Here is a 22,729-nt window from a genome sequence, read left to right on the forward strand (position 1 = left end):
TTGTGACCACCCTCCGACATGAGAATCAGACTAGATTGCTCTTGAATATAAGTGTATATTAAGAGATTGCTAGAAAGGATAAGATATGATAAGGTAATGTAATGTAATGTGTCCATACCATTCCATGGTGTTGGAGTATTTATAGCCGAAGGTAGGTTTCCAAGCAGGTACAGCCGGCTGAATAGTATTCCTGTCCTGCCAACTGTGGGCTACGCACGTGCCATGCTGGTGGTTGGTGGGTAGGCAGCGGCTGATAGTGACCAGGCCGGCTGTGTACTATTCCTGTTCCACCAACTGCAGGCTATGCACGTCCTCCGACAGGTTGGTGAGTAGGCAGCGGCTGATAGTGACATACAGTACAAGAGCGTGCTGCTCGTCATACTGTTGTCAGTGAGCTGTCGTATCTTTGGTCAGATCTTTTGTCCATACCTCGTCAGGTACAGTACAAAAGATCCTCCAGTATCGTACGGACTGGCTCATTTGTGCGGGAGTGTTCCCGGCTTGCTCACTCCTTCTTCAGGTGACATTACTGAATTATTTAAGAGTTAAGTGCCTTGTGCGTGTAGCCTTGCTGCGCGGGTAGCCTTCCCTGATGGCTAGTATCCGTTGCTGCGGGAACAGGCGGAGTACGTCGACCATTGGGAGGCTTTTCCTGCGGGAACAGCTTGCGTACTGCGCGTAAGGACGTCACGTCTCTGAGCATGGTGAGTCCTGCGGATCCAGTTGGTTTCTGCGCAGACGTCTCTTCAAGGTGAGTCTTGCGAGTTTAGCCTTTGCGCAGACGTCCCTGTTGAAGGTGAGTCTTGCGGGTTCAACTGCGCAGACGTCCCTCTTTGAGGTGAGTCTTGCGGGTCCAACTGGGCTCTGCTGGGACCTACCTCTTCAAGTCCCCTCAGTCCAATGTTCTTCTCATGAATTGTTAATAAGTGAGGTGAACTTTTGGACTTTTGCAAAGGGTTTTGAAAAGGGTTTAGTTTTAAGGTTTTCCATGGGGATTCTTCCCGCGGAAGTCCTAATGTCACTTGCAGAAATTCCCGACTTTTCTGCTTGATCTTTGGGTATGATGCGGGTAGGTCTGTAACCTCCTCGCAAGTCAGGAGCGTTGAGTTCCACTTGTGTAGAGTCTCCATGAGGTTTTGGTAGTTTTGAACATAGTGATCAATTATGTTAAAACAACCAATCCCATCTTGGAGCTTCAAACAATCTAGTTCTCGACGTTTCCGCTATGCGGGGATGTTATTCCCGTTTCTGCAAGCATGGCCCAGAAGATCCTTCTTGGTTTCAATTCCCTGCGGAGTGCTAGGTATGTGAAGGGTTTCGCCTTGACACTGTCCCCGCACTCGTCTTATAGTTACTTTACTTCCAAGGCATTCCTGGCTTCAATTCCCTGCGGGTGCTAAGTATGTGAAGGGTTTTGCCTTGACACTGTACCCGCACCCGTCTTATAGTTACTTGGTTGCCGAGGTATTCTTGGCTTCAATTCCCTGCAGGTGCTAAGTATGTGAAGGGTTTTGCATTAACACTGTACTCGCACCTGTCTTATAGTTACTTGGTTGCCAAGGTAAGGGGTATAGTCCCGCTTACTTTTGAATCTTTTTTAATCTTTTTGAAATTCGAAGAGTTGATGAAAGGATAAGAACAGTCCAAACTGTTGAAACGTCGTCCGACGGTATCTTCTGGCAGTGTCAGGACGTGCAGGAAGTTATGGCGACGTGACAGTATATGGTCATTCCAGACGCTTTTTCAGGTGCGTGGGCGCGAGTTTTCGGGCGCGTGGCCGCGAAGTTTACGGCACGCGTCCTGTCAACAGCTGTTGCCAGCTTGCTTTTTCCACGTGTCATAGTTTCATTGCACCAGTGTTTTCCTCTCTCTTCCGCATTAAATTCATCGCATTCATTGCGATGAGTATATAAAGGGAGGAGAGGTTGCATCTCAACTCACAGTTTCACCTCTCTTCTTCTTCTAAACGATTTCCGGCGAACACTCTAACTTTTCTGTCGAGCATTCTCCTGAAATTGTTCTTCTTTACATCCAAAACATGTCTTCTGTTCATGATCTTGAGGCTACCGCCGAGGAGTCTGACGTGTATGCCGAGAATCTGTCGTCCACGTCGGACAAGGATGACAAGAGTACTGCTGGCGAGTGCCAGTGTGCTCTTCCGGTCGACCTCTATCAACACGTCGTCAGGAAGTTCATGCTCGAGCCTTTCGAGCCTGAGTTTCATGCACCTCATCAGACGGTGTACGATGCCCCCAAGGGCAAGATAGGGGTGTACGCTGCATTCCTCGTCTATGGGAATCTCAGGTTCCCATTGACGAAGTTTGTATACCGTGTTCTGGAGAGACACGGTGTGCATCTGACTGAGGTACACCCAATAGCGATCGCCAAGATCCGCCATTTCGAGTGGGTGTGTCTCATTCTGGGCGTGGAGCCCCATGTCGACCGCCTGATGACCTTCTATTCCTGGAGGTGCATCCAGGGGTGGTATACCTTGGTCACCCGGATCAAGGGTTTGAAGATTTGTGCTACCGAGCGCAGTCTTCGGTCTTGGAAGCGGGAATTCTTTTACATCTCTGCCCGTGTCGTCCCTATTGCGATGACATTCAAGAACGGGAGAGCACTCCCCAGACTTCACGCCTCCAACTACCAAGAGGCGGAATGGTTTGCCAAGATTTCCCAGATCCAATCTCCGGTTTACCGCTTTGCGGAGTCCGGGATGGTGATGCTTGGGATGAGCCGGGTGTGGAAGGAGGCATCACAGATTCCCATCGTCCTCGAATACGGTTTGAACTCTGTCCCTTACGGTATGCTTCATATTATCCGTTAATTTAGGGTTTTTGTTCTAACCGTTTTTTCTTTTTGTTTTCAGAGGGAAACGACTTGCAGTCTCTCATGCAGCCGCGGGAGAGTGATGGTCCCGCTCGGATGGGTACTCGTGCTCTAGATGAGAACGAGTTGCCTATCCTTGAGCAAACGGCGGATCGGTTCGTGGAGGTCTACCCGCCAGGCCACGAGATCCTGAGCGCCAGGCGGCCAGGTAAAGAACTTTTTGACCCTCGCCCTCTCAATGCTCAAACCTCTGCGGGAATTCCTCTAATTTTGTCATCTTCTGATGAGGAATCCGCAAATGGTCCTTTCTTGGCGAGGAAGAAGAAGGCTGCCGGCGGGAAGGGGAAGGCGAAGGTTGCCTCCACTGCCGATCTGGTGAATCGGTCTGACTCAGAGACCGAAAGCGAGGAGGTGGCGGGGAACCCTGGTGGTGTTGAGATCACTGCTCCGGAGGTTGAGACGGCTGTCACCTCCGGGCAGCCCAGTACAGCGACGGTGACCGGCGTAAAGAGGCCGGTTCCATCGGGTTCGTCCCCGCCTGTTCGTACCTTCAAGCTCAAGAGGACTCGTAAGTATAAACTTCCTTTACTTTTAACTTCATATCTTTCCGCCATTATACTTATATATCTTGTCTTCGTGTAGGCGTGGATGCTACCGCATTCCAGGGTGGAGCGGGGAGGAGCACCTCCGGACCCATGATGGTAGGTTTGGTCAACCTACCTGAGGCGATGACCCAGGCGGCTGCGCCTGCTTCAGTTGTTCAGTTGCTCACTCGGTTGAGGCAACTGCTCCAACTGTGACAACGTCTCCGCCGGTTGTCAGTGCCATATTCACTGATTCTTTCACTGACCCCGCGGTGAGTTTTTCTGTGGTCTCTTTCGCAGCAACGACCGCGGTTGTGAGTTCACCTCCGGTGAGTTCACCTCCGTTGGTCTCTACCACGGCGGCCTCCGCCATGCCTCCTCCGGCGCCGGTGACTACGGCCGGTCCTTCAGGTATGTCCGGGGTTGCGGCGTCTAGCCAATCTCTGCCTCCTTCCCATCTGCCTGACCTCTTGGATGGATATCCGTTAGGTTCGGGTGATGGGTTTGGCGGCTACAGGCCTGTCGTCGACCCTACAGGTGCGTAGGGTTATTTTGGCCTGTTATGTTTTTTTTTTATCATCTTTTCCTAACTGCTTTTTGTTTTTGCAGTGTCGGATTCGAATGAGGTGTTTGTTCCGCGGTGGAACATCCGCCGGGGAACCACCCTTCGGACGGCTGTGGACTGCGTCGAGTGGCCGCGCCACGCCGCCCCCAGTGGTGCACTGGGAGAAGCTATGTCAAGCTACCAGGAGGGTAGGCTGACAAACGAGCTTCGAATTCTCCTTGCCCGGATGCAGCCGCGCGTCGAGCTGCTTTGTCGTGAAAACGACAAGTTAAAAGCAGCTCGTATCCAAGAAGTAGCTCAAGAGCGGGCTGTCCGGGAGGAGAACAGGAGGCTCTCCGCCGTTGCTGCGGAGAAGGAGAAGGCCTTCAAGGCCCTTGAGGTTGAAGTTCAGGCCCGTCTCGAGGCCCGTTCCAAGGCTGCCCAAGCTGTTAACGAACAGCTGCGGTTAGCTAAGGAAACCGCTCGGAAAGCAACTGAGAGGGCCACCAGGGCTGAAGCTGTTGCTGAGCCTCTACGCACCGAGAATGAGGAGCTTAAAGCCAAACTAGAGAGGCTCCAGCAGGCTCATGACGCCTTGGCCATGGAAGACGCCAAGAAGCTTCAAGAAATCTTGGACCAGAGGGGTATGCTTGACCATACTGAGCGTAAGCTAAAGGGCGTTGAAGAGGCTGCTGCTAAGGAAGTGTTGCTTGCCAACCTTAATAAAAGTGAAGCCGAACGCACCCGTAACCAAGCTCAAGCTGCCCTCCGGGAGGCTCTGGTTACCAAGGAATGGCTTCTACGAGAAGCGTTGTCGCAGGTAAGCTTAGCTTCATAATGTCTTCACGCTTTTCTTTATACTTAGAAAAGGTTTTGATACTTGTATTTTTGTTTTGTAGGTTGTGCATCGGGTCTTCACGGACACATCATATGACGATGCCATGAGCACAGCCCTCAACGCTTCTCATGAGGATGGGGAAAAGGCTGGCTTCCTGCTTGGTCTAGGGTTCGTTGAGAAGGGCATCTCTCCTTCCAACTTCCCTTTATATGATGTGGATACTGAAGCTGCTTATGACCAAGCAGTGAACCAGTATGCTGCCTTCCCGCATCCAGTGGTGGAGAAGGTGAACGAAGTTGCTGCTGCTGATGATGGGTTAACCATTCTCAAGACCTTCCTTGAACCGCCACAGCCAACTGATGGTGCGGGTACAAGTGGGTTTGGAGGGAGTGGTCCTGAAGCTTGAACCTTTAGATCCCTTCCCACTGTTAGGATAGGTTTATGTTTTTGTATAGATTTACACTCTTGTAGGCGGGTAGATACCTGGCCATTCTTGTAATACTTGAATTTTTATGGAATGTAAATCTTTTGTGCGGGTAGGACCGTCACTCTTGCTTTATAAACGTTATACGACTTGCTCATGCATATTATAGTTTAATTTGGCACTTGTTTTGCCGCATAAACAATATATGATTCGCTTGTGCGTACTTTAGTTTAACTTAGCAATTTCTCAAGTACTTTGGATAAGTTAACCTTTCAACGTGGCAGATAATAGGTTAAAGTTTTGCTTCCTCTTTCGTGATTGTGCGGGTAAGACCGTCACTTTCACTTAGTAGGATGGCGAAACTTTACCTATATCTGACCTGCGTAGAGGTTTTCCTCATTTTTTCCTTAAGAGATTTTCTAAGTGTTCTGAATAAGTTAACCTTTCGATGCGCGGTTGTCAATAGGTTAATGTTCAGTTTCCTCTATCATGATTGTGCGGGTAAGACCGTCACTTGCATTTAGTAGGATGACCAAACTTTACCTATGACTAACCTGCGTGAAGGTTTTCCTCATATTTTCCTTAGAAACTCTTGCCGTTTTTTGTGTTTATGCGGGTTTTGCCGCCTTCCACACGCAACGACTTCTTTTCACACTTATTTATGCGGTGAATACCGGCATATCAGTGTTTTGGATAAATTAACCGTTCAACGCGCGGTTGTCAATAGGTTAGTTCGGTTTCCTCTATCATGATTTGTGCGGGTAGGACCGGCACTTTCATTTAGTGGGATGACCCAACTTTACCTATAACTGACATGCGTGAAGGTTGGCCGTTTTTTGTGTTTATGCGGGTTTTGCTGCCTTCCACACGCAACGACTTACTTCCCCACTTATGTATGCGGTGAAGACCGGCATATCAGTGTGGAAAGTTCATAAGTATAAATGTAAGATTATCAGCGTCAATGTGATAAGGAGAATCATTTCCATTAGAAGTGGCTCTGGGCCTTTTCTTTTACAAGTTTGGAATTGATCTACATGCACTGTGTAATTCAGCTCCCTTCCATGTTGTTTGGATGGGAGTGCCACCGAGCCGATATGCACTTGGTTCGGAATCTCGTTGTTTACGCAGTATGTAGTCTCCAACATTGTAGCTGTAGTTTCATGTTTTTCCCAACTGGGGTTCTACACACGTTGGCCTGCTCAGCATCCTTTACGCCACGAGGTGTGCGAGTTCTCCATCTCTGACGAATGTCTCGATGATGTCTTTCAAGTCTATGCATTCGTCGGTGTTGTGGCCTTTTTTCCTGTGGAAGTCACAGAATTTGCTCTGATCAGCGTTGTGACGCTCTCGGATTATTGGAGCCTTTGGCCATGGGAGCCTCTCGGTGTCGAAAATCTCGGTGACGCTTTTGGTGAGCGGCGTCCACCGGGGGTTCCGGTTCGACGACTGCCTGTTGTTCTTTCCGCCTAACCGAGGGTGCGAGCCGGATGAGGTGTCGAAGTTTACCCTTGACTGCCAAATACCTAGCTTCCTCTTTTTGTTTAGTCGGGCGGTAAGGACGTTATTTTCTCTTGTTTTCTGGGTGTAGAGGTTTGTGCTTTGGGGAAGATCTCTACCCAATTGCTTTTCCGTTTCCGCGAAGCGTTTAGCTGCTGTCATGATGGCATCCCATGTGGATGGCATGCCATCTTTACCCGTTAAGGTGCGGATGAGCTCTGGGTCTTTCGCGCCCTGGATGAAAGCAGCGCGAACAAGATCCTTGCTAATACTACCCAGACTTAGCTTCTTTGAGTTGAAGCGAGTGATGAAGTCTAGCAAAGATTCATCTTCCTCTCGAATGCAATTGAGGATTGTCCATTGCTCTTCGGTATACTTTCTTTGTTGGCTGAAGTGTTGGCTAAACTTCTGTTGGAAGTCTGCCAAATCGTAGATGTGGTGGACCGGTAGACGGTCGAACCACGCTCTGGCTGCTCCAACCAGCGTCATCTGGAACATATAACACCACGTGGGTTCCGTCCAGTTGCTAACGGTTGCCCCCGCTATGAATCTGTTCAAATGATCGTCTGGGTCAGATATACCATCATAAGTGCCGATGTTGGACATCTGTTTGGCACTTCTTGGGGCGATTGCTTCCGCAATGTCCCTTGCAAACTTGGAGGTTCCCGCATTTGCAGCGGTTGGTCTGAAGGTTTTAGAGAAGTCACGTGGCTTTCACCCGCGTTTTTTGGTTTGAAGGTTTCTCCAAAATTCCTTCTCGGTTGGAAGTCCGTTTCCTTACGCTTCCCTTTCGCCATATGGCGAGGGTTTGCGTCGGTGTCGGATTCCTCCGAATCATCGTCCAAGTACTCGCATTCATTGCTCATGTTGAGCTGTTGTCGAGTGCTTTCGAATTCGTCAGCCTGTTGGAGTGAACGTAAGCGTTCATCCAACTCAGCTTGGAATTCCCTTTGACGTTTTTCCGCCCACGCTTTAACTTGTTCAAGTGTTTGGCGGGGGGGCCTCGTCTGTTGTCTTTCCACCTGGGTATCAATGAATCCCAGGGGAGGATTGTTTACTGCACTTGCCCCGGCTCGGGTAACCGGGGTAGTGTTCGTAAAATTTACTGCACTTGCCCCGGCTTGAGTAACCGGGGTAGTGTTCGTAAAATTTGTGTGCTCGCCGGTGTTCCTCCCAGTAGCTGGGGTTGTGGTTACCGGGGTTTCTTGGTTACTCCCTGGCCTGGGAACCTAAGTAACGTTAACCATCTTTTCGGAGGTTTTGAAAAAACTGAGAGAATTAGTTCTAGCTTTTATGCACGGATGGCGCCAATGAAGAAACACTAATTGACCCCGGGCAGATTACGGATAATCTGGGGGTTAAATAGATTTTTCCCACGAGGGGTTAGGTCCGGCAAAGATGGTTCTTCTGATGACCTGCAAAACAGACACCGTGAGCTCGTCACTGAGAAGAGGGGGTACCTCCTTGTGACCACCCTCCGGCGTGAGAATCAGACTAGATTGCTCTTGAATATAAGTGTATATTAAGAGATTGCTAGAAAGGATAAGATATGATAAGGTAATGTAATGTAATGTAATGTGTTCATACCATTCCAAGGTGTTGGAGTATTTATAGCCGAATGTAGGTTTCCAAGCAGGTACAGCCGGCTGAATAGTATTCCTGTTCTGCCAACTGTGGGCTACGCACGTGCCATGCTGGTGGTTGGTGGGTAGGCAGCGGCTGATAGTGACCAGGCCGGCTGTGTACTATTCCTGTTCCACCAACTGCAGGCTATGCACGTCCTCCGACAGGTTGGTGAGTAGGCAGCGGCTGATAGTGACATACAGTACAAGAGCGTGCTGCTCGTCAAACTGTTGTCAGTGAGCTGTCGTATCTTTGGTCAGATCTTTTGTCCATACCTCGTCAGGTACAGTACAAAAGATCCTCCAGTATCGTACGGACTGGCTCATTTGTGCGGGAGTGTTCCCGGCTTGCTCACTCCTTCTTCAGGTGACATTACTGAATTATTTAAGAGTTAAGTGCCTTGTACGTGTAGCCTTGCTGCACGGGTAGCCTTCCCTGATGGCTAGTATCCGTTGCTGCGGGAACAGGCGGAGTACGTCGACCATTGGGAGGCTTTTCCTGCGGGAACAGCTTGCGTACTGCGCGTAAGGACGTCACGTCTCTGAGCATGGTGAGTCCTGCGGATCCAGTTGGTTTCTGCGCAGACGTCTCTTCAAGGTGAGTCTTGCGAGTTTAGCCTTTGCGCAGACGTCCCTGTTGAAAGTGAGTCTTGCGGGTTCAACTGCGCAGACGTCCCTCTTTGAGGTGAGTCTTGGGGGTCCAACTGGGCTCTGCTGGGACCTACCTCTTCAGACATCAAGCTAACCAAACCCGAAAACTCATCAGGTATCTCACCGGTTAAATGATTCAATTGTAGAAACAACGAGTCTAACTGTTTTAAATTAGCTAAACTCGCCGGAATCGTTCCGGTGAGGTTACAGCTTGCGACATCTAGAAGCTTCAATGATTTCAATTCGCCGAATTCCGGCGGGATTCCGCCGGAATACGCGTTGTAGTACCCTAACATAAGCTTTTGAAGCGTAGTAACACGTGATAAACTCGCCGGAATTGTACCGGAAAGCGAGTTTGCTTGTAAACCTAATATTTGTAACGTTTTAAACTCGGAGTAGCTTTCCGGTATCTCACCAGTGAAGAAGTTGCCTGCCAGTGACAATACTTTAAGCTTTTGTAGCTTCACAAACTCCACCGGTAACTTACCGGAGAAGTTATTATTATAAACGTCAAAAGCTTCCAACTCCGTCATCGCCGTTACGATCTCTCCAGGAAACTCACCGTAAAACGAATTAGACGAGATGTTAACGAATCTAACGGACGTTAAATTCTCCAGCTGGACAGGAAGCTTACCGGTGAGATTATTACCTACTATCGTGAGATTCACGAGCTTGTTCAGTGTACCAATTTCCGGCGGGATAACGCGGTACATAGGGACGTTAGAAACGGTTAACGCCGTTACGCGGTTGTTAACGTCACATGAGACTCCAGTGAACGAGCAATGTGAAGCTCCGGGTTTCCAGTCGGATAACCCGGAGCCGTTTGATGTTATCATTGAAGCTTTGAGCTTCATTAAGGCGTCATAGTCTGAGTTTGCATTTGAGAGGTTGAAATTAAAATAAATGATAAAGAATATGTTGAGGGAAATAATAAGGTTCATGATGTTTGGTTTGAAGAATGCAGAGAAGATATGATGGGTGGTGTACGGTTATATAGGCTATGAGATGAATATAATACAGGTGTTATTATTATGAGTTTATATGGGGCGGTGAAGGAGTTGTATGTTGTGCATGGATGACTTGTACATTGGTTGGGTTTGGAAAGGTGGGTCAAAATGGAAGCATCTCTCTAGAGGAATCAATTCGTCAAATATTGAGAGAATAAATAGTAGATCTTTGAAAGTAACAAATCTTATTTGGCTCTATATTTTATGAAAATATATTTTTGTTGTTTTAGCCCTCGTAGAGTTATATTACAAGTCTTCAAAAGTCTTCAATTTAGATGTTTAAACTCTGGTAATTAGAGATGCAATGGACATGAAGAAACAAAGAAGATCGAACGTGATATTTGGCTGATACTTAAACTTTATTGATCTACAGTCTTTTAGTTTAAAAGCTTAATACAAATTGTCCAATACCCTAAACAAGGTATTTATAGCTAACCAAACACGTTATATTATAACTAGGTATCTAATTAATCAATTCCATAATAACCATTTTCCTAACATGTATCAAATAGGAAACTAGATAATCATCCATAAATTAATTAATATTATTTAATCATTAACTTGCACGCCAAGTTATATTCTAGCCGTCTCCACGAACCAAGCCACAGGTTGACTCGAGAATTCCCAACATAAACTATAGTAAAATGAATTCTGGAATGGAATAATTTAGATTCTTACTTGTAAAATTTCACAAATGAAGTATGATAATTATAGGTGAAAAAACTAGTTCATGTACCTAAGAATAAAGGTTATACCTCATTGCCGTTATTTGTAATGTCTGTATTAACTCAGTGTTAACTCAACTTTTCATCCATTATTCAATTGACCCTTAACCTCTGTTATGATTCATTTCATTCATTCTTTACAATTCCATTTTAATTAATATTAAAAAACAAAAAGAAAATAATAAGAATGGTTGGTGGGGCAACCACCCTTCAAATGACGGCAATATCCACTCTCACCTTGGTAATTGGGTCGGTCATCCATGAAGGGAAGAAGGGAAAAGCGGTGTTCAAATGACATCATCGAAGAATATTCATGTTACATAGGACCAGTGAGTGACCCAAACACATTCACGCCCTTTAGCCTAAGTAGTAAGAGCATCCATAACGCTCCTAATGTGGCAGTGTTTAATTTCCGAACTTCACCAATTCCAAGTCCCCTCATTGTGCCTCATGCCCGTGCCATTGGTTCGGAAATCAAGACCCGCTACAAACGAGAATGGTGCGCTCTAGACACGCACACGTACACGTACACAAACAGTTTTTCAAACAATATTTTAGTATATTTTAATGGGGTTTCGGAATTTTATATTGTTTCAAGTCTTACACCCCCTTAACCAACTGAGCTACAAGACGGGGACAAAATTAGGCCTGTAAACGAACCGAACGTTCTCGGAATTTTATAGTGTTATGAAGAAATGGATGTTTTTGAAAGATATTAGAAATCTGGAATGACGAGGATGTGACAGTTTATCGTGGTTTGAAAATTGAAATGGCATGATGCTTTGGATGCTTGAAGCGGAGTGCCTGAACATCTTATCTAGAATGAGAAACAACAATGCTAGTTCTATCACGATGGTTTTGCCTCATGGCTCAAGATCAATGTGAGAGTTGGCAGGATAAGCCTTTGAAAAACAGACATGCTAAGAGAACAATTCGGTAATCAATGATTAAGAGTGAAATATTCATCCTCCACATCCAAGTTGCTACGTTTCAATAGTTATAGATATATAAAATAATACGATTCTTGAATGTTAAGTGTCAAACACGATGCACATAATCATCCAACCGAAAAACATATGGAGGGACATACATTCGTAAAACGTTAAGTGACAAAGAAGCATGCATTGTGGCACCACGACATGTTATAGATATTACGAAGGAGCAAAATGTAAAATATTCCAATGCCGGTTTTTATGTCACTTTTACACGATTATTGTTTTATTTTCATGCTTCAACTTTTTCAAATGAGTTAGAAACCTTATTCATCGTTCAGTCAAAATCATTAGATTTATTGTGTGCATTTCCACATATGCTGATTATGGGGATCATGCACAATACAAACAAGTATAATAATTGTTGGCGTATAACTTCTACCAACAAGACAACATTAGATGAGTGCATGCAACCACATGCTATAGCTATAGACAAAGAGTTGTTAATCAAATATCCAAGCATTATTATTATTATGATTTTTATTGTTATATGGTTTCATGTGTTTCAAATTACTTGAATCAAGCTTGGTAAAACATTGTCTTGTGACACGGAGCTCCGGTTCTAGTGGAATAGGTTGGTACCTCAAAAAGTTGTGTTTGTGGCATGGTCTGCAATACCCAATCGATTACCAACCTTCGATGCATTAACAAAAAAAGGAATATTCCAATGATCTCGAGATCATGTCCGATTTATGGGGAGCAGTGGCGAAGCTTGGACTAAGACACCGGGGGGGGGGACTCAAAATGTATGCAAAATTTCACAAACCAAGGAGGTCGGGCTCAAATTTTCGGCCAAAAAGGGCTAACTTTACACTACGTATAAAAAATTTTGGCAAAAAACGGCTAAATTTACACTACGTATAAAATTTTTTTGGCCGAAAACGGCTAAATTTTAAACTACATGTAAAAATTGCAATCGAAAACGGCTAAATTTTACACTATGTATAAAAAAATTCGGCCGAAAACGGCTAAATTTACATTACGTATAAAAATTTCGGACGAAAACGGATAATTTTACACTAATGCGTAAAAAAAACAGGGGGGGCGGTGCCACCCCGGGCCCTAAGCAACCTTCGCCCTTGGTGGGGAGACGGATGAGTCTGTGAAACAAGTTTTTGTCTCGTGTGGAGTCACTCAAACTATGTGGAGTGTTATTGCACAATGGTGTAAGCTACAACAATTTTTATGTTTTATCTTCCATGATGTGTTGGACTTGTATTAGTACTCTTTGTTCTCAAGGGTGATAGGAAAAGTGTTGCATGCAATTTGCTTGATCAGTTGATGGCATCTTGGTGCTTGTGGAAAAAGAGAAACGCGCTTGGTCATTCTGGGACCCCGATTCGTATCTCAAGTTTGGTGGAGGAAATAAAGGTGTTGGGGTAACTTTGGGTTAAAAATAAGGGTAGAAAAACTAGTCTTTCTGAGGAAAATTGGTGTACGTTTAGATTGTAGTATGTGGTGTTTTGGTGTTTTGCGTTTTTTCGTTGTTTTGGTGAAACTCGGTGCTTCTTGGTTGTATTGTTTGGTGGTCTCGTGGCTCGCTAATTGGTACATATTTATATTTTTGTTAAGAAAAACATTGTGTATCATCAAATACTAACAAAAAGAGAAAAATGAAAAATGTAATGATAGTACTTTTGGATGGATACTTTCGATTTCGTTCACTCAATGATTGTGAAGAAGAGGATAAAAACGAGTCAAAGGGGGCCCAACTACAAGTCACGTGGTGTCCTTTTCAAACGTAAGATATAATCTGACTACATTTCAAAAGTCAACTCTTCTGTCTATGCTTGTACAATAATATGATAATTTGGTAATAAAACAATATAAATCAATAATAATACAACAAAAATAATAATTACAATAAAAACAACAAACAATGTATTAAAGAGTATAACAACAATAATATTAATAATTTTAGTAATGATATTCAACACACAATTGAAATACTTATGGCTAGAAATCTCTTGTTCACAAAAACTTCTAACCAAAAGTTCTTGAAACTAAATTCAATATTCAAAACAAAATCCTCCAACCCTTTCCATACATTCTTTTGGGGGCAATTGAGGTGGTACGGTGTTGGCAATGGCGAAGCTTGGACGAATATACACATTAAAAAAAAACCGTAAACAGAGGGGTGATCGGGATAAAATTTTCGGTTGAAAACGTGTAAATTTACACTACGTATAAAAAATGTTGGACGAAACCCGTTAATTGTACACTACTGCGCGAAAAAACGGAGGGGGTCGGGGCCACCCCTAGACCCAACTATCCTTCGTCACTGGGTGTCGGTAGTGACAAACTATGTGCCATGGAAGAGAGGTTAACGAGAGGTGTGCTTTTGTTTAATTTGTATCACTACTAGAATAGAGACATCAACGACATAATGATGTTAAAACATTCCATCGGTGATATCCGTGCATGGGCGTGAATTGTAGACAAAACTTGAAGGATGTTTTTTGTTCATCAATAAATATGTGTGTCCGTAAAAGTTCACCAATCATTGTGCATGTTTATTTGTTGCATGTATGTGTTTTTATTTTTTAATTTGGTGGACGTGCTTAGGGATTTAAGGGTGTGTGCTTGTGTTTATTAGTAAGCGTCATCGTCACTTGTGAAATACAAATGTTGGTATTTTAATTATTTTAATAATAATGAAGTGGAACTCGTTACCCTAACCGAGTAAGTAAGCTAAGTATATTAAATCAGATATAATTACAACATGTTACTGAAATAAATAAAAAATAAGCCATTCCAAGTTAGCCAATTTAAAAACATGTGACTTGTGTGCTTGTCTTCTATTTCAATGTAAACAATACTCTTTATTGAATAAAATTTTTAACTAAAAGAAAAAGAATAGTAATACATTATTTGTATATAGGCTAGATAAAAAGTCGAGTTTAGCTAGATCAGCTTAGCGCGACTCAAATTCTGTGGGATTCCTGAGTTCTCATAAGTCATAACTAAAATTGATTTTATATTTAAGATACATCTTTCGGAAACAAATGTGTTTTTATTTGTATGAGTTAGCCTACATGGAATCATATATGTTTGCATTTCATACAAGCAAACGGTTTTTTTTTCCAAAGACATGTTATTATTTCTTTCAATAATACATTTTTGAGGAAAAAGCCAAAAAGGCCATCTCTTTGACTTTAATTGGTATATGTACGAGCCTTTTACCTTTTTTTTATTCTTCCTTTTTTGGTATTATTATTATTATTATTATTATTATTATTATTATTATTATGTCATAATCAATTACGAATTTAGTACATCAATATTTTGTTAAATTTTAAGTTATTTCATTCACATGAGGGGCACGCTCAATACCAAAATAAGTTTAATAGCATACTATGAAGCTCAGATAAACACATGTATAGTTGTATGTATTGCATAAAAGAAAATCATAATTTGTATATGGTTTTATTAGTTTTCTAAATGAACAGCCCTCCTCTCAAATGACTTGCTAATCGTCACACTGTGATATCAATTGCTCGATCCTAAAACATATCACACGAACACTTGAATGTATTGAATAAAAGAAATCATAATTTGTAATTTTGTATACGATTTTCACTGTTTTCTAAATAAATAACCCTCCTCGAATAGTAGTGTTAATCTGATACACAATATGTGACCAACTTACATTAACATAATATAAAGGGTTAATTGACGACTAAGATGATCAATCTTTTATCAAGCCAGTATATTGTAATAAATTAAGCGTATTTATTCTACTTTTTTTGTTTTTTCAGTAGTGTGCAAATAATGAATACATTTAACTTTTGTAATTTAAAAAATAAAGTATAAATGTTGACATTCTTAAGAAATTAAAAAAAAATAAAATGAAACTGTTGAATAAAGTGTCTTTCTTTTTTGCCAATGGCTAGTGGAGGCATTTTTGATTCTTAAGGGTATCTATTCGAGTCATTTGTATAAGCCACAACCGTAGTGGGAAACAGACATGATGTTCAAAGTGCTCGTATTATACGGATGATGGTTGTAGGTTCCTTGATCGGATCTAACAACACAACTATTACTAGTTATCTTGGATAAACATCTACACTAGTTAGCAAAAATAACTAGTTAGGATCGAGATCTCGAATCTTGTTTGTGTTTGTTTATTGCCGAGAGAAAGAGAAAAGAGAGAGAGTTTTAGAGTTTGAAGATAAGGTTTTCAAAAAGGTGTGTGCATGAGATACACACACTGTATATAGTGTGCGTGCTCATGCACGTCTGTTTCATTACATGCGGCCCAATGGACTTCATTACATAAGGCATTGGACCCAAACATACATAAACAAAGAGTTTAACACAAAATAAACAAAATACACATTACAAATACGAAAGACTAAATTAGAAATGAGCCTTACAATGGTGCATGAAATAATATATATAGCATTTAGGTAACGTTATTAATTATTTTGATTTTTATATGTATTGATGAATGAAAACGTTATATGTAAAATCATTTGTAATTATAGTGTCTAACAGTAAAAACACACACATATATATATATATTCATAAATATCTAGTGGCTCTCACAGCTAAATATGCAACACTATACACACATAACATAAACTAGCTAGCTGCGTTCATTAGGAAACAAATAAGTTAATCCTATTAACTAAGAAAATTTTATTAGATCAACAATTAGCCATATTGACAGGTACACCATTTTTCCATCATTTGGCATATATCTCATTGTAGGAACAAACCATTTAAGAAAAGTTCGTGTTCATGTTTCAACCAGACACATAAACATGGCTCAAGGAGTAGTTGCTAAATATAGGCACCACCAAGAAACATTATTTTGTTTTTCATAATACCAACGTCGTACACAATGATCAATTCATTATGTTCTATACACGAGTAGTTAAAAGTTGGCTTTGTGTCCATTTTTGGACATTCGATAGACATGTTGGGGGTGCTAGATAGAGGTGTAAACGAGCTAGCTAAAAACTGAATCAAGTAAAGCGTAAATGAGTTTGAGAGAAAAAAATAAGCTCATTCAATAAACGAGCTAGCCTAAGCCCAAGTTCATATGTCAAGCTCGGTTGGGATTTAAGACATAAGCAAACCCGTTAGTTGTTTAAATATAATATTTATATTTTATATTAAAATTATGTATTACATAATAAAAAGTAATTACATATATAACTATTACAAAATTAACTAAATAATAGGTTTATTTCTACACACGCCTTCCCTTCAACAATCTCCCTTCCATTGTTTAAACATTATATCCATGTAGTGATGAACATACACACACATACGTGTAGCCAGCCATATAGTCATCATAAAACTTATGAAAGTAATGAGGTTTTCATATTGAAATGCATTTAAATACCCGTGTTTAATACATGTTAAGTTAAACTAAACTTGAGTTAGTTTATGTGTTAGAAATAATTTTTCAAAATTGTTTAGTCATTAAAAAGCGGACGGCGACACTTTGATTTTGATGTATAGGTTAGGTTTGAAATCTAACTGAATTTTCTTGCTTGAATTAAGTTGAGTTACAGAATTAGTTTGGTTTTGGATTTGAAATTAGTTTAGGGTTTTTCTTTCAACCTGTTTTCGATTATAGTGCCACATCATCACCCATCACATCACGTTTCACCTCCACCTCATTTCCCATTTTCACCAATTTCCATTTCGTGTAATATATGAAGAATGATCTTGATCACCGTACCGACTGAAAAAGTTGCCTAAGGTAACAAAAAGAACAACTTCTAGGGTCCATTGTTAAAAATGATATGTATTATTAAAAAAGATATGAGACCTTTCCGTGTGGGAGAATGTTAATATGCTAATATTTTTTCAAAGTGATAAATAGAGGTGTGATATCCAACTTGGAATTGGTAGAATATTTGTAAGTGATGAGGGAACATAATAAAGATAAGTATCAAGAACAATTTAGGCAATGAAAGCTTTTAATAAACTAATGTTTACTTTATAAATTACTAAGAACTATTGGAACGAATGCGAATGGGTATGATTTGACATTTTATGGTGGCTCGTGTGCTATGTTTTTGTTGGACCAAAACAGAATCCATAAATAGTTCATTTTTCCACTAAAAAGGGTTATGTGAAGTCTTGTTCATGTGTTAGGACATGTACCAAACTTATGGTCCCTATAGTTTTAATCAACAAATGTGAAATGGGCATATATCAATTAAAAATTCTTTTTCTGAACCTCTGAAAGATATATAAATAAAATTTCTAATGTCTCTACTTATTAGTTACGTTAAAAACACAAATAGTTTTCTTCTTTTACATTTTCTCACATCATACTGCTTCCAATTGACGATGATTTAGGTTTGCCTTTTATTCGGGTTTTTTTTTATGATTTTGGGTGTTGTAAAATTCATTTCTTGTTTAGCGTGACACTTTTTATGAGTGAATTTGGTTTTCGTTGATGTAAATCTGGACGAATATCTTTGCATTTGCACACCAGGTATTTGCAAATGAGTATTTGTGTTTTCGCGTTTTAGGAAACTAGGATGAATTGCTATATGTTGTTTGAAAGCATGGTTGTAATATGTTTAGTCGCACTATTGATGGTGTTAGATGGATTGTTACATATGTTTACATCAAAACAAATTACATCATTGCAATACATTTTGTCGTTTTAGACGCATTGTTGCAATGGGTTTGGATGCACCTTTTACAAATTCACGCGTGAACACTAATTACATTATTGGAATAGTTTTATTATTGACGCACCAGATTCCTTCCTAAGGTATTTTTAATGAAATAGTCTTCTACGAATTGATCCATAGTGTATAATATTTAATGTTGGTGTAAATAAAAAGGTACTTTTAACAAAAGTATGTTAATGTATTAAATACACAAACACATTCCTTCTACTCATAAAGTAAAGAGGAAAAGAAAAGCTAGAATATCATAAAGACAATTGAAACAAACACATGTTCAATCAATTAGAACAAAAATATGTACCGATTCTACTAGGTTTTGAAACCAACCAATCAAAGAGATATTGAACCTTTTATTAAGATGTTGTCACATCCTAAGTATACTTGAAGTGAGTGGCGAATTCTGTTAAATTTCTGTAAAAATAGTGGCTAAAGTTATAAACATAATATACATACACTTTACAAAACAAACACAACATTGTAGATAACTATTAAGGACATAAACCATCATGGTATTATATTTATTAGTCTTATCATGTGATCATTAGAACTAAGTTATGATGGTTGGTTTTCTCATTTAGCTATTCGTAATATCTCTATAAACAGGTGTAAAGGGTAAACCGGTGCAAAAAACTTCCAAATTTTCGAATCCAGGGGCTTCGGGCCACTTGGGCTTGATGTACGCATCCATGCCTTAATTCTGCAAGACATAATTTCTACAAGTCGAACCTGTGACTATCAAGTCACATGACAGCAGCCTTACTGTTGCTCTAATATGAAAGAAAAAAATTATATATACTCTACTCTTATGATTAGTAAGGTTTAAGGTAGCGTTTGGTATGCATTAATGGGCGACGGAATGAAATGAAACATTATGAGAGAATGAAAAAAAAATGTGTTTGTTAGTCAATTGAATTGAATCACTCATTACAATGTCCATTTCATTCTTTCTAAAATACCTTAAATTCATTCTATCTATCACCCTTGGTTTTTTTATTTTTCATTTCATCCATCTTATACACTATCACCTCCAACACCCTCCCACCACCACCCATTTCACTCTCACCACCACCCGCCACCCGTCGTTGCCACCCACCACCACCGCAACCGCCACCCATCGACGCCACCACCACCTACCCGCGCCACCCACCACCAGCCATCACCACCACTGCTTCAAGCCCATCACCGCCGCCACCACCCGCCACCACCGCTTGTCACTACCACCTATCCACCCATCGCCACCAACCATCACTCCCGGCTCATGGCCACTGCCGCCACCCACCCACCAACACCATTACTGCTCACAACCCCCCCCCCCCCCCCCGGGCCGCCACTCACCACCATTTTTATATTATTCCGGCTTTTCTAGCCTACCAAACAACACAAAGTAATAATTTATTTAATTCCCACATGGTAACCAAACATTTCAATGGAATGGTAATGATCTATTCCATTATCCGTCCATTACATCGCCCATTTCATTCTATCACTCATCCTATTACCCCACTCCAAATAGACATCCTCCACTTTGCCCGTCCGGTTAGCAACAGCCCACAGTAACCCAAATTTAGCCCAACAGTCAAGTGGTATTATAGGCCCAACAATAGTAACCTAAGCCGAAAGAAACAAAGACATTTAATTAGAATTTTAGAATAATAAAATCCACATAGATTTGTAAAATAGAATTTATATATTTGAACAAATTAAAAAATCTTCATAAGAAAAAATAAATCATATACGTATCCTTAATAATATCTAGTAATTTGTGAAGAATATACAGTATCAAGAATTTTCTAAGTTAGACCTCATCAGTGACGGATCCAGAAAATTTTGCCGGTGGGTGCAAAAAACGGTCAACATAGAACGGGTCATGTAAATCTAAAACGGGTCAAACCAAAATGGGTAAGGTCAAATGAAATTGCATTAAATAAACCACGTATAGAAATGTAGGCAATAAAGTTTCCCCAAAATACAATAACAAAATACATATCACAGTTGATAAAAACCTTTGCATAATTGTTACAACACAAAACACTCTTATGTACAAATAAAAAAAATTAAAGTTAAATAGTGTAGAATTATAAAAAAGAAATGAAACTCTAAATAATATCATATTTTGGTCTAATTGTTATAATGGTCCGATTAAACTAATAAAATATATCAATATATTAATAATTAATTGATAAAGTGGTTAGACCATACAACAATCTAAACTTAATTGTTATTTTGTTAAAGAAAAACTACACTTGCGTTTGAAAAGTTGGCTCAGAAAGTTGGGTTTGGGGCACAAAAGAAAACCCGGATTGGCTTATTGGGTCTTTTAACCTAATATAGTAGAAGAAAATACAAATTTGAGGGGGTGTATACGCTCCCCCTGACTCAATACTGAATCCACCCCTGGACCTCATAAATTTGTTGACGATCATATAAATAGATTTAATGGGTCAACCTGTAAATACCCATTAAGCCCATCTAAACATGACTCGTTTAATGTGTTAGGGAGTTTGAAGCAGATATGTTTAGAATAAATCCAACCCACAAATTTCATATTAAATATGTGTCTACTTGTGAAGTTCGCATCCCTAGTCCCCACATTTCAACTGCAAATATATATAAAATTAAACGGACATCTAGTAAGAAGCTAGAGCAACAAAATGAATAAGATATATGTTGAATGAGTAACAAGATGAGATCGCTAAACGTAAAAAGCACACCATGAAGACCAATATATTGTATGGACTTTCGTCCTATTTTTAACCCACTCAAATAAATTTGTCTTAATATCCTCTATTCTGTGTGATAATAGCATGTTATTGAACACCTTGTCATTTTGGGCCTAAAAGAACCAACACGCAGTTGCAAAAATCGTCTTATTATGGCCCACAAAAAACAAAGTTGTCTTAGTACACCAACTACCAACTTTAGAGTGGATTCCAACTTCCCAGTAGGCCCACTGGAAGACCATGATTTACTTGTAGAGTTGTAGGTAGGGGGTGCGTGTGGTGTGGTTCGGTGCGGTTTTTGGCTAAAACCAAACCGGAAATCAAAACTTTGGTTTATGGAGTTTTGAAACCGTTCGGTTTTGGTTTTTTCGGTTTCGGGTTTTCGGATTTTGTTTTGGTTTCGATTCAGTTTCGGTTTTTTCGGTTTTTGCTATTTGAGCTAGAAAATTTTAGGCCGAAAAAAGTTTGACAAAAAATAATGAATTTAGGTATAAATAATTTTGTTAATTGTAAAGTAATAGACGATTATACATTTAATAAAAAAATGTTGGACTTACATATTTATTAAATTCTTATAAATTACTTAATATAATATAAAAAAACAAAAATTTAGGAATTCTGTTCGGTTCGTTTTTTTCGGTTTTTTTACATGCAAAATCAAAAACGAACCGTTAGTACGGTTTTTACAACATAAAATTAAACCGTTGGTTTTTTGTTTCGATTTGATTTTTTTGGTTTGGATTCTTCGATTTTTTGCACGCCACTTTTAGGTAATGGGAATAGGTTTATAACAAACGGGCCTTAAAGCCCACCCCAAAAAAGTTAAAATTTCAAAAATAAAAGAATAACAATATAAAAGTATATAACCTTTTAAGTAAATCACACTTGATCGTATGGATTTTAAAATCAAATGGTTGGTGTCAAATGCAAGTTTGTCTGCTACTACGTTCTTTTTTCTATTATTATTTTATGTCAATTAATTTATTTATATCATCACACCTTTTAAACTAGGGGTGAGCAGAAAACCGAAAATACCGAACCAAAACCGAATTAACTGAAAAAACCGAATCGAAGCATTAATCGACGGTTTTTTTTGTTTTTTTTGGAAAACCGAAATTTCGGTTTCGGTTCGGTTACCCATTTCAAAAATACCGAAAAACCGAACCGAACCGATTAACTTGGTATGTTAAAATAATTAATTTAAATGATTGTTAAACATATTTATACTAAGCCATATGCGACAACAACCGAAATAAATTAGGAGTTTGTTGATTCAATAGATTTGTAAGAGAAATTAGAGTTTGTGAAAAGAATAGTAAATGTTAATATTTATTTTTGTACATAGGAACTAGTTGCATAAAACAATTAATAGAACAAAAAACACAAAACAAGAAAAAATAAAAAAATAAAAACCGAATATAACCGAACCGAAACCGAAAAACCGAAACCGATCGGTTTTTATATAAGAAAAAACCGAAATTTCGGTTTCGGTTTCGGTTTTACCTAAAAACCGAACCGAACCGTGCTCAGCCCTATTTTAAACCCATATATTGCTTAAGGTTCATGTAATTAATTATCGATTGCTTTCATATAAATAAATAAGTATTTCAAATCCAATATAATTTAACATTTTA

This window comes from Bidens hawaiensis, unplaced genomic scaffold, assembly GCF_021521415.1.
Source record: "Bidens hawaiensis isolate Kalapana, Puna unplaced genomic scaffold, B.hawaiensis_p1.1 tig00010461_1, whole genome shotgun sequence".
Classification (NCBI taxonomy): domain Eukaryota; kingdom Viridiplantae; phylum Streptophyta; class Magnoliopsida; order Asterales; family Asteraceae; genus Bidens; species Bidens hawaiensis.